The sequence below is a fragment of the Macaca nemestrina genome, chromosome 10, assembly GCF_043159975.1.
Source record: "Macaca nemestrina isolate mMacNem1 chromosome 10, mMacNem.hap1, whole genome shotgun sequence".
Classification (NCBI taxonomy): domain Eukaryota; kingdom Metazoa; phylum Chordata; class Mammalia; order Primates; family Cercopithecidae; genus Macaca; species Macaca nemestrina.
Window position 1 is genome coordinate 121,720,806 of NC_092134.1, and position 12,532 is coordinate 121,733,337.

Sequence of the window (12,532 nt, forward strand, 5' to 3'; positions counted from 1 at the left end):
AATAATCCAAGTTAGTCAACCCTTAACTCTAAAATAAGCTGAATTCTAAAAACATAATTTAGTATTTTTAAAATAATTTATACGTTTGAATTTATATTTAAATAAAACTCAGTCTTGTTTAGAAAGTTGAAGAAGTCTTGGTTTAACGATTATTTTTTTAAGTCAGTTAATAGGGAAGCAACTGGAACACAGTACAAACATCTGGTGGTAATCAAATAAATGTACCTTTTTAAAATACATGTACCCATAGCTCTGAGGGATTTTATTATTCATCAGTGGAAACCCTTTTTTAACAACTACATTTGATTCGCCACAATCATTCATGCTTACAAACATCCAAACCAAAAGTGAATAAATATTTTCATCCTGTATTAGCAATATTATAAAGGCCTCGGCGTGATAATGAAGTGAGAAACATTTACTGGCATACCAGGGTGGTGTCAAAATAGTGGTAACCTTTGACAACAAAAAGCTTAGTCAATTCCCAGTGACAGTTGCTTTCTGCATCAAAGATGAAATCAACATTACCTTAGAAACCATCATAAGATGCTGCAACCTAAAATGGTACCTATCTTGAAATGTATAAAATAGAAAGAGCACTTTTAGTGAGAAGAATTTAATAATTTTTGAATGCATCATGGCATAATATTTGAAACTTCAGGCATATTGAAATATTTAACTTCAATTGCTAAGACTGCACCTCTGAAGGAGTTACATGTTTGTTGAAATATATGGTATTTAATTAGGGTAAACTAATTAACTATTAAGTACTACCAATTACCATTTATTTTAATTCTTTGGAAAAGAAAAAAAACATTGTAATAAAACAATTAGAGGGATGATTACACAAATTTATATCAGTCCCTTCAAAACTGACTACTTGTTTGTAAGATCATAACCCTGGGCTTTGCCCTTTGATAAGTAGGATGGCAATTATCGTAAGATTTTTGTTTGATAACCTCTGAGAATCAGTAAGAAGAAAGTTTTTTTCTTTGTGCTAACTGAGCAGCAAAGCAGATAAGAAATGCACTTCATTGTTACATTGTTTAAAGCCATAATTCATCATCCCTAAAAATGGAAAAAAATTCGAAGTTAATTTACTGGAACACAATCAAGTGTCCTGTAATTCAAGGAAATAGGTATTATACTTCTACACTTGGCTTTTTTGATGACTAGCTGTGAATCTGAAAAACTTGTTAAGCCATTTAACTGCCAAATCTTTAACTTCACAAAATACATGATGTAAAAATAGACGAGAATTATATATGTAGTGTGTAAAAATTCTCATAAAAAATGAGCTGTGCAAAATGCTATAAAAATCAAGTTTAAGAAAATGGTTATTTTAATGGAACAAAGGCATATTGACAGAAATCCTTTTAAAATAATAGAAAGATATCCCAAAAGGCAACATATATATTTTGCCCAAATAGAATACAATTTCAGAGATATATAGGGGATGGTTTAAAGTTTTTATATTGCTATCACAAGCCTATTTTCTTTAATGGTACTGTATTTGATATAGATAAAGAATACATAGGAATAAATGTCACTACTCTGAAAACTGAAAGTGAATTTAGAGAGATATACCTAGTTAATAGGTCAGAAGGCTTGATATTATTAAGACCTGAGCTTTTCTCAAATTGATTTATAATTCCACACAACCATATAAAATCCTGAACAGGGTTTTCCTTTTGCTTTTGTTTTATTTTGTGAAAGGATTTGACAAACATTATAAAATTCTCTTGAGAATAAAAGCGATATAGAACAGACAAAACAACCTTGAAAAAGAATAAAATTGGAGGGTTAATGACACCTGATTTCAAAATTTATTATAAAGCTGTGGTAACCTAAGACAGTATGGCATTGGCATCAAGATAGACATATCGATGGAACAGAATACAACATCCAGAAATAGACCCACACATAAATATTTTTTTCACAAAAATGCAAAGGCAATTCAATGCTGAAAGGTCAGGCTTTTCAAGTGGTGTTCAAGCAACTGGAAATCCATAGGCAAGAAAATGAACTTAGATCCATACCTAGTAACCTATATGAAAGTTAACATATGAGGCAGGTGGGTCACGAGGTCAGGAGATCGAGACCATCCTGGCTAACACAGTGAAATCCGTCTCTACAAAAATACAAAAAAAATTAGCTGGGCGTGGTGGTGGGCACCTGTAGTCCCAATTACTGGGGAGGCTGAGGCAGGAGAATGGTGTGAACCCAGAAGGCGGAGCTTGCAGTGAGCTGAGATCCGGCCACTGCACTCCAGCCTGGGCGACAGAGCGAGACTCCATCTCAAAAAAAAAAAAGAAAGTTAACATACAATGGATTATCAATCTAAATGTAAAACCTAAAACTATAAAATTTCTAGAAGAAAATCTTTGTGATCTGGGTTGTCAAAGATTTCTTAGAACACCAAAAGCATGATCCATATAAAAAAATTAATGAATTGGGCTTAATTGAAATTTTGAAGTTCATTTATTTTTTTCACCAAATGGCAGATTAGAGGCATTGCTAGCACGCCTCTCTGACTTGGAAGAACAAAATAGCATGTAGATATTCACACTGTGAACCTTTTTTCAAGAAGCAATGCAGGAATTAAACAGAAAAGCTGAAGGAATCCACAGACTCTTTGTAGGAAACAGCAGGCTGCAGTCTATACCACAGTCTACACTGTGAGTCAGGTAAAGGGCTACAAGTCCCCAGAGTAGGAGCGGGAAGAGATTTTCTCTATGATACATACCCCTACCAGGGAGCCTAAAAGTCCAGGCCACAGGGGAAGGCCTTATCCTTACTCAGTGCAGCAATTGACTTGGGGAGGGTCATGGAATATAAAAGTAGGAGCAGCTGTGGGAAGACCGTTGCATGCATTCCCAGTCTCCAGCATGAACCAAGGGAAGCCATTCCATATTTTTTCTCACAGGGAACCTTGTGGAGGTCAGCCAATTAGTTGAGGCAGTGGTTGCAGGTTGAAAGAAGCCCCAGTTGGGTTTCATGATATAACCTCTGGTGGTCACAAACTCCCTTGGCCAGGGCCAGTGGGAGGCCAGTGAAAAGTGGATTGCAGCTATGAGTGCAGGAGCTGGGTGCCCAGCTTTGTGGGTGGACTGAGACTGATGTGATTTGAAAGCCAGGTTGTTCTCTCCATGGAAAAAGCTTATGACGTGGGGCATTTGCAAGTTTTGAGTGCAGGTTGTCTGGAAATTAGCTCACTGTTGCCAGTGGAACAGGGCAGGAGTGGATCTGCCTCACCGAATGCCTGGGATCTCTGTGGGGCTTACTGACACCTGCTATTCCCCACTCCCTGCACAAACCCTTGTGTGCCGCAGAGGCAGTGACAATCCCCTCTGGAACATTTGACCTGAAAACCAGCTGCATCCTCCAGCATCAGGAGGGGTTGTACTTGCCCTGCATGTGGAGACTCAGAGTGCAAACTCACCTGACCCAGCCCCAACTGAGCTTTGCCCTGCCACCTGCCTTTATGTCCCAAGAGGATATAAACTCCTGGGAGCTATACGACCCCCCCATTGCCTGAGAAACCAGGGTACCCTCCATCCCAGACAAAACAAGGCAAACAAAAATCCCACTGCTACTATCACGGCTGGTAATCTTTTACAAGCACCACCTCCTGATCAAAGGCTAATAAACATAGTCCATTACAGCATCTCCTGGTAGAACAACACTGTGCTCAAGAAGGAGAAGACTGCGGTGTAACCTCAATATCACCACTGCTTATACCACTCAGGCTAACCAGGAGGTCTTGAGTCTGTCCACATGACCAGTTCTTTATCACTATAACCAGTGTTTGAGAAAGCCAAAACACTAAGGCTATATATAACCAAGGAATGTCACAGAGTCTATGTCATTCTCCTGCCACCTTCATTAGAGCTGGTGCTGCTACCTATGTTGGGAGATTTGAAGACAGGTCACATAACTGGATCCCTTGAAGACATTCCCCAGCACCAGCCTGGAATGTGGCAATTTCACTGGGTGGCTAGACCCAGAGGAGCAACAACACTCGCAGTAGTCTGGCTTACGGAGACTCCCACTACTAGGGGAAGGGCAAGTGCACAACATCAAGGCAACACCCCATGGGACAAAAGAATTTAGACGGCAGGCCTAAAGCAATGAATCTTTCTGCCGGCAGGAAGCTTCTTTCAGCGGAGGCACAGTTCCAGTGCTGGACTCAGCAGGGAAACTGCAGCTCTAACCCAACAGTCAGACAGTCCTTGTGTGTTTGAAGGGTCTTGGAGAACAGGATATCTTTCCCCCGCCGTACAACACCGCAGGCGTAGCTGGGGATTCTCTCATGGGAGCTTGGCATGAGTGCAACTACAGACAGCCTTTCTGGAACATGTCAGGATGACTGTATCCCTGCAGAAGGAGCGTGCTCCAGGTTCAGGCTTGCATGAGAGACGGAGTCCCAGTTCCTCTCTACTTGAAACATCAACATTCCTACAGATGAAAAGAGGTGCCTCTCTGATCTGAATAGCCAGAGCACTGGGGCAGGAGCGTGTCTGAGAGATACATAGCTTTCCTACTGACCTGGTAGGGGAGCTGAGGTGGCTCCAACTCTTCCCCCTCATAAGACATCAGTGTGACTCACTGAAAGCTCCTCCAGCCACCTCTGTCAAGGCTGGGACCTCTGCTTACCCTTGAGTGTTGCATTTACCCACCTGCTTTAGCCACATCCAGTTCCTACCCAGGGATACCTCCCCTGCTAGCCTGAAGCCTAAACCATCAAACCAGTAAATAAAATACTAGGGAATAATAAATAAATAAATAAGTGCACACCACAGGTTATGAGATAAGCTTCCAGAGACCTCTACCCTTCCAACCTCATAGGAGACAGTGAACTTGCTCACACACTGAGCACATTGCTACTATAAGCAGCACATGAGAAAGCCATTATACAAAGACTATCTATAACCAAGGAGCTCGTACAGAGTCTTCAGCCATCAATGCACCAAGAATCAAATTAGCCTATAATTAACCATAAGCATTAAATTCACATCCTTAAGTGGAAAAACATTAAAAACAACACAGTCAAATAAAACATAAATTCAAGAAAAATTAGAAGAAACAGTCTACCCAAATGCGAGGGAACCAGGAAAGTAACTCTGGTAATATGACAAAACAGGGTTCTATAACACCCCAGAAAGATCACCCTAGCTCCTAGCTCTCCAACAATGGATCCAAACCAAGATGAAATCTTTGAAATAGCACTAAAAATACAAAAATTAGCCAGGCGTGGAGGCACACTCCTGTAATCCCAGCTATTTGGGAGGCTGAGGCAGGAAAATCTGTTGAACTTGGGAGGCAGAGGTTGCAGTGAGCCGAGATCACACCACCGCACTCTAGCCTGAGTGACAGAGCAAGACTCCATCTAAAAAAAAAACAAACAAACAAACAGATGAATTCAGAAGGTTGATTATTAAACTATTCAAGGAGATAGAAAGGTGAAAAACAACATAAAGAAATTTTAAAATCAGTTCAGGATATGAATTAAAAAATTTCTAGAGATATATATATCATAAAGAAGAACCAATCAGAACTTCTAAAAATAAAAGACACACTTAGGGAATTATAAAATGAAGTAGAAAGTTTTCATAATAGACTAGAACAAGTAAAAGAAAGAATTTCAGAGTTTGAAGACAAAGCATTTGAGTTAACCCAATCGGATGAAAATAAAGAAAACGTAATCAAAAGAAATGAACAAAATCTCCAATAAATATGGAATATATAAAACAGCCAAACTTAAGAATACCCGGTGTTCCTGAGGAAGAAGAGAAAACTTATTTGAGGGAATAGTTGAGAAAAACTTCCCAGGCCTCGCTAGAGATTTGACTATCCAAGTCTAAGAAGCTCGAAGAACTCCTGAGAAATTCATTGCAAAAAAATCATCACTGAAGCATATAGTCATCAGGCTATCTAAAGTCAACATGAAAAGCAATATGACAAAAGCATCAGGTAACCTATAAAGGAAAACCTATTAGACTAACAGCAGACTTCTCAACAGAAACTTACAAAGCAGAAAGGATTGGGTTCTTATCTTCAGTGTCTTTAAACAGAATAACTGTCAGCTGAGAATTTTGTATTTAGAAAAACTAAGTTTCACAAATGAGGGAGATATAAAGTTATTTTCAGACAAATAAATGCTCAGGAAATTAATCACACCCAAACCAGCGTTACAAGAAATGCTAAAAGGAATTCTAAACCTTGAAACAAAAGCTTGATATTCACCAAAATAGAACCTCTTGAAAGTTTAAAACGTACAGGGTCTATTGAAGAGTAACATAAGAAAAAGTACGAGCTATCTAGATAACAATTAACATGACAAAGAGAACAGTACCTCACTCAGTATTAATGTGGAATGAAAAATGGCCTAAGTGCTCTGCTTGAAAGATGCAGAATGGGCCGGGCGCGGTGGCTCAAGCCTGTAATCCCAGCACTTTGGGAGGCTGAGGCGGGCGGATCACAAGGTCAGGAGATCGAGACCACAGTGAAACCCCGTCTCTACTAAAAAAATACAAAAAATTAGCCGGGCGCGGTGGCGGGCGCCTGTAGTCCCAGCTACTCAGGAGGCTGAGGCAGGAGAATGGCGGGAACCCGGGAGGCGGAGCTTGCAGTGAGCCGAGATCGCACCACTGCACTCCAGCCTGGGCAACAGCGTGAGACTCCGTCCCAAAAAAAAAAAAAAAAAAAAAAAAAGATGCAGAATGGTAGAATGGATTAAAAAAAGAAATCACAAACCAAATATCTACTGTCTTTGAGACTCAACTAATATGGAAGGATTCATATAAACACAAGGTAAGGCCAGCTGCGGTGGTTCACTCCTGTAATCCCAGCACTTTGGGAGGCTGATGCAGGTGGATCACCTGAGGTCAGAAGTTCGAGACCAGCCTGACCAACATGGAGAAACTCTGTCTCTACGAAAAATACAAAATTAGCTAGGCATGGTGGCGCATGCCTGTAATTCCAGCTACTCGGGAGGCTGAGGCAGGAGAACCACTTGAACCTGGGAGGTGGAGGTTGCAGTGAGCCAAGATCACGCCATTGCACTCCAGCCTGGGCAACAAGAGCGAAATTCTGTCTAAAAAAAAAAAAAAAAAACCAATTAGCTGGGTGTGGTGGTGGGCACCTGTAGTCCCAGCTACTCAGGAGGCTGAGGAGGGAGAATGGCATGAACCCAGGAGGCGGAGTTTGCAGTGAGCCGACATCACACCACTGCACTCCAGCCTGCATGACAGAGCGAGACTCCATCTCAAAAGAAAAAAAAAAAAACTCAAGGTAAAGGGGTGGAAAAAATATTCCACACAAATGGAAACCAAAAGCAAGCAGGAGTAGCTATTCTTAGACAAAACAACTTCAAAACAACAACAGTGAAAAAAGACAAAAGTCATTATATAATCATATAAGGATCAATCAAACAAGAAGATACTACAATCCTAAATTTATATACACTTAACACTGCAGCTCATAGATTCATAAAGCTATTATTATTAGATCTAATAAATGAGATAGCAACACAATAATAGTGAGAGACTTCAATACACCACTGAGAGCACTAGACAGATCATTGACACAGGAAGTCAACAAACAGTGAACTTAAATGACATGGTAGAACAAATGGACTTAACAAATATTTACAGAACATTCTACCCAAGAACTACAGAATAGACATTTTTCTCATCAGCAAATGGAACATTCTCTAAGATAGACCACATGACAGGCCACAAAACAAGTCTCAATAAATTTTAAAAAATCAAAATCATATCAAGTATCTTCTCAGACCATAGTGGAATAAAACTAGAAATCAACTCCAAAAGCAACCCTCAAAACTATACAAATATATGCAAATTAAAAAACCTGATCCTGAACGATTTCTGGGTTAACAATGAAATCAAGACGGAAATATAACAATTCTTTGAATTTAGTGATAATATTAACACAATGATAATTCAAAACTTCTCTGATACCACAAAAGCAGCACTGAGAGGAAAGTTTATGTCATAAAATGCCTACGTCAAAAAGTCTGAAAGAGCACAAATTGACCACTTAAGGTCATACCTCAAGGAACTAGAAAAACAAAAACAAACTAAACCCAAAGCTAGCAGAAGAATAGAAATAACAAAGATCAGAGCAGAACTTAATGAAATTCAAACAAACAACAACAATACAAATGATCCATGCAACATAAAGCTGGTTCTTTGAAAATATAAACCAAACTGATAGACCATTAGCAAGATTACCAAGAAAAGAAGAGAGAAGATCCAAGTAAGCTCAATTAGAAATGAAACTGGAGACATTACAGTTGACACCACAGAAACACAAAAGATCATTTGAGACTGCTATGAACATCTTTATGCACACAAACTAGAAAACCTAGAGGAAATAGATACATTCTTGGAAACATACAACCTTCCTAGATTAAATCAGGAAAAAATAGAAACCCTGAACAGACCAAAAACAAGCAGCAAGATTGAATCAGTAATTTAAAAATTGCCGACAACAACAAATGCCCAGGACCAGATGGATTCACAGCTGAATTCTACCAGACATTGAAACAAGAATTGGTACAATTCCTACAGAAACTATTCCAAAAGACTGAGAAAGACAGAATCCTCCCTAAATCCTTCTATCAGGCAGTATTCTCCTGATACCAAAATCAAGAAGGGACACAGCAAGAAAAGAAAATTACAGATAAATATCCCTGATGAACACAGATGCAGAAATTATCAACAAAATACTAGCTAACTGAATCCCACACCACATCAAAAAGATTATGCATCATGATCAAGTGGGTTTCACCCCAGGAATGATGGGATGATTTAACATACACAAGTCAATAAATGAGATACATCACATAAACAGAATTAAAATAAAAAACCATATGATCATTTCAATAGATGCAGAATACTGCTATACACCAACATCAACCAAGCTGAGAATCAAATAAAAAACTCAATCCCTTTTATAACAGCTTCAAAAGAAAAACAAAATACCTAGGAATAGACTTAACCAAGGAGGTGAACGATCTCTACAAGGAGAACTACAAAACACTGCTGAAAGAAATCATAGATGACACACACAAATGGAAATACATCCCATGCTCATGGATTGGAAGAATCAATACTGTGACAATGACCATACTGCCCAAAACAATCTACAAATTCAATGCAATTCCCCTTAAAATGCCAACATTATTTTCACAGAACTAGAGAAAGCAATCCTAAAATTCATATGGAGCCAGAAAAGAACCCAAATAGCCAAAGCAATCAGAAGCAAAAAGGACCAATCTGGAGGCATCACATTACTCAACTTCAAATTATACTGTGAGGCGATAGTTACCAAAACAGCATGGTACTGGTAAAAACAAGTAGGCATATAAACCAATGGAACAGAATAGAGAACCCAGAAATAAAGCCAAATATGTGCAGTCAACTGATCTGCAACAAAGCATATGAAACATAAATTGATGAATGAATACCCTATTTAATAAATGGTGCTAGGAAAACTGGCAAGCCACATATAGAAAAATGAAACTGGATCCCTGTCTCCTTATACAAAAATAAACTCAAATGGATTAAATACTTAAATATAAGACCTAAAATCATAAAAATTATAGAAGACAACACTGGAAAAACTCTTCTAGGCATCTGCCTAGGCAAAGAATTCATGAATAAGACCTCAAAACCAAATGCAACAAAAATAAAAATAAATAGGACCTAATTAAACTAAAAGCTTCTGCACAGCAAAATAAATAATAATCAGAGTAAACAGAAAACCCACCAGAATGGGAAAAAATAATTGCAAACTCTGCGTCTGACAAAGGACTAGTATCCAGAATCTACAAGTAACTCAAACAAATAATCAAGTAAAAAACAAATTCAAAAACTGGGCAAAGGACATGAATAGACATTTCTCAAAAGAAGATATACCAATGGCCAATAAGCTTATGAAAAAAATGCTCAACATCACTAAGTATCAGGGAAATGCAACTTACAACCACAATGAGATACCACCTTATTCCTGCAAGAATGGCCATTAGTAAAAAGTCAAAAACACAAGAGATGTTGGTGTGGATATGGGGAAAAACGAATGCCTATACACTGCTGGTGGGAATGTAAATGTGAACGGCCTCTATGAAAAAGAGTATAGAGATTCCTTAAAGAACTAAAAGTAGATCTACCTTCAATACAGAATCCTACCAGTGGATATCAACCTAAAGGAAAATAAATCATTATATGAAAAAGATACTTTCATATCTATGTTTATAGCAGCATAATTCACATTTGCAAAGATGTGGAACCAACCTAAGTGCCCATCGACTAATGAGTGGATAAAGAAAAATGTGGTATATATACATCATGGACTACTACTCAGCCATAAAAAAGAATGAAATAATGTATTTTGCAGCCACTTGGATGGAGCTAGAGGCCATTATGCTAAGTAACACTGGAGTGGAAAACCAAAAACTACGTTCTTGTGCATAAGTTGGAGGTAAGCTGTGAGTATGAAAAGGCATACAGAGTGAGATAATGAACTTTAGGGAGTCAGAGAGAGGTGGTAGAAAGGGGGCCTGGGATAAAAAAACTACATATTAGGTACAGTGTACACTAATTGCTTAATAGGTACACTAAAATCTCAGAATTCACCACTCTGTAATTCAGCCATTTAACAAAAAACCACTTTACCCCAAAAGCTATTGAAATAAAATTTTTTCAAAAACTTAAGAATTTCTGCTCTTCAAAAAACACTTTTAGGATAATGCAGGAAAAGCCAAACTGAGAGTGTAAATATATATTTGCAAAGTACATATCCTATAAAGAACATATATCCAGAATATATAAAAGAAAACTCTCAAAACAATTAAAAGAGAACAACCTGATGAAAGCAAAACAAACAAACGAACAACAACCAAAAAATGAGCCAAAGATTTGAACATATACTTTACCAAAGAAGAAATAATAAATGGCATGGTAGGCTGAAAAATGGCTTCACAAAATTTATCCACATCTTTATCTCTGGAACCTGTGAGAGCTACCTTATTTGGCAAAATAAAAATTTATAAAGGACTTTGCAGGTGTGGTTAAAGAATTTGAGATTGGGAGATTATCCTGGATAAACCGATTGGTCCCTAAATGCAATCACAAATTCTTTATAAGAGGCGGACACAGGATGTTTTGACTCCAAGAACAGAGGAAGGTCATGTGACAATAGCAGAGTCAGACAGAATCGGTGCTTCCCCGCTGGCCTTGACAATGGAGGGAGAGGCCGTAAATCAAGGAATACAAGGAATGTTGCTCTGAATGCTGGGAAAGGCAAGGAACTGGATTCTCCCCTACAGCCTCTGGAGGGAGCACAGCCCTGCCAGCACTTTGATTTTGACTCAGGGAAACTGATTTTAGTCAGCTAGGCTCCAGAACTGTAAGAGAATAATTTTCTCTTCTAAATCCACCAAATTCGTGATAGTTTATGACACCAGTCAAAGGAAACTAATAGAGATGGTGAAAAGGCACATGAAAACACACTCAACATCATTAGTCATGAGGAAAATGCAAATTAAAACCACAATGAGTACCACTATCCTCCTGTTAGAACGGCTAATATTGTGGTAGTTGGTGGATGGGTGGGGAAGGTTAATGAATAAACCAACAAATCATGAATAAATCAATTGTTTAGAAAACATGCACTGTATGACCCAGCCATCCAAATCCTAGATATTTTATTCAAGAGAAAAGAAAGTAAACTTCCAACAAAGACTTACATATGAAGTTCAGAGCAGCTTTATTTGTAATAGCCAAAAACTGGAAACAGTTCAAATGTCCATAAAGAGGTAAAAGGATAAACAAACTGTGGTATATCTACACAATAAAATAAAGCTTAGCAATAAGAAGAAATGAACTAATGAAATATGAAAAGCATGTATAAATCTCAAAATAATTATACTTAGTGAAGGAAGCATGAGTGCATCTTGGAAAAATAATACATAAAAGACATGGGTGAGTTGTAAAATAATTATGCTTAGTGAAAGAAGCCAGACCAAAAAAAAAGAATATATAACATATGATTTTATTCATATAAAACTATAGAAAATGAAGACTATTCAACAGTGACAGAAGACAGATAAGTGGTTGCCTGAGGAGGAGGACTGGGAAAGACAAGAGGTGCACCAGGGAACCAGGGACACCAGGGAACTTTGGGGAATGATTTGTGGTTGGGTAGGTGAACACATATGTCAAAACTTACCCAGTTGCACCCTTGTGCACTTGCTTGTGTATAGAATATACTATAAGGAAACTTATAATTGAAAGTACATTTCTGATTATCTACTTTCACTCTAGGAGCTCAATCTAAGTTCCAAATTCATAGAATGCTAATCTTGAGGGCATTTCTTTTCACAGAGCATATAAACCCACCCAAAGCCTTTGGACACCTATGCTTGTTTGCTCTTTTGATGTGAGGTTAAGTTGGCAATATTGTGTAGTATATCTTAGTGAACGCTTCTCCCACTATGAAATATTAT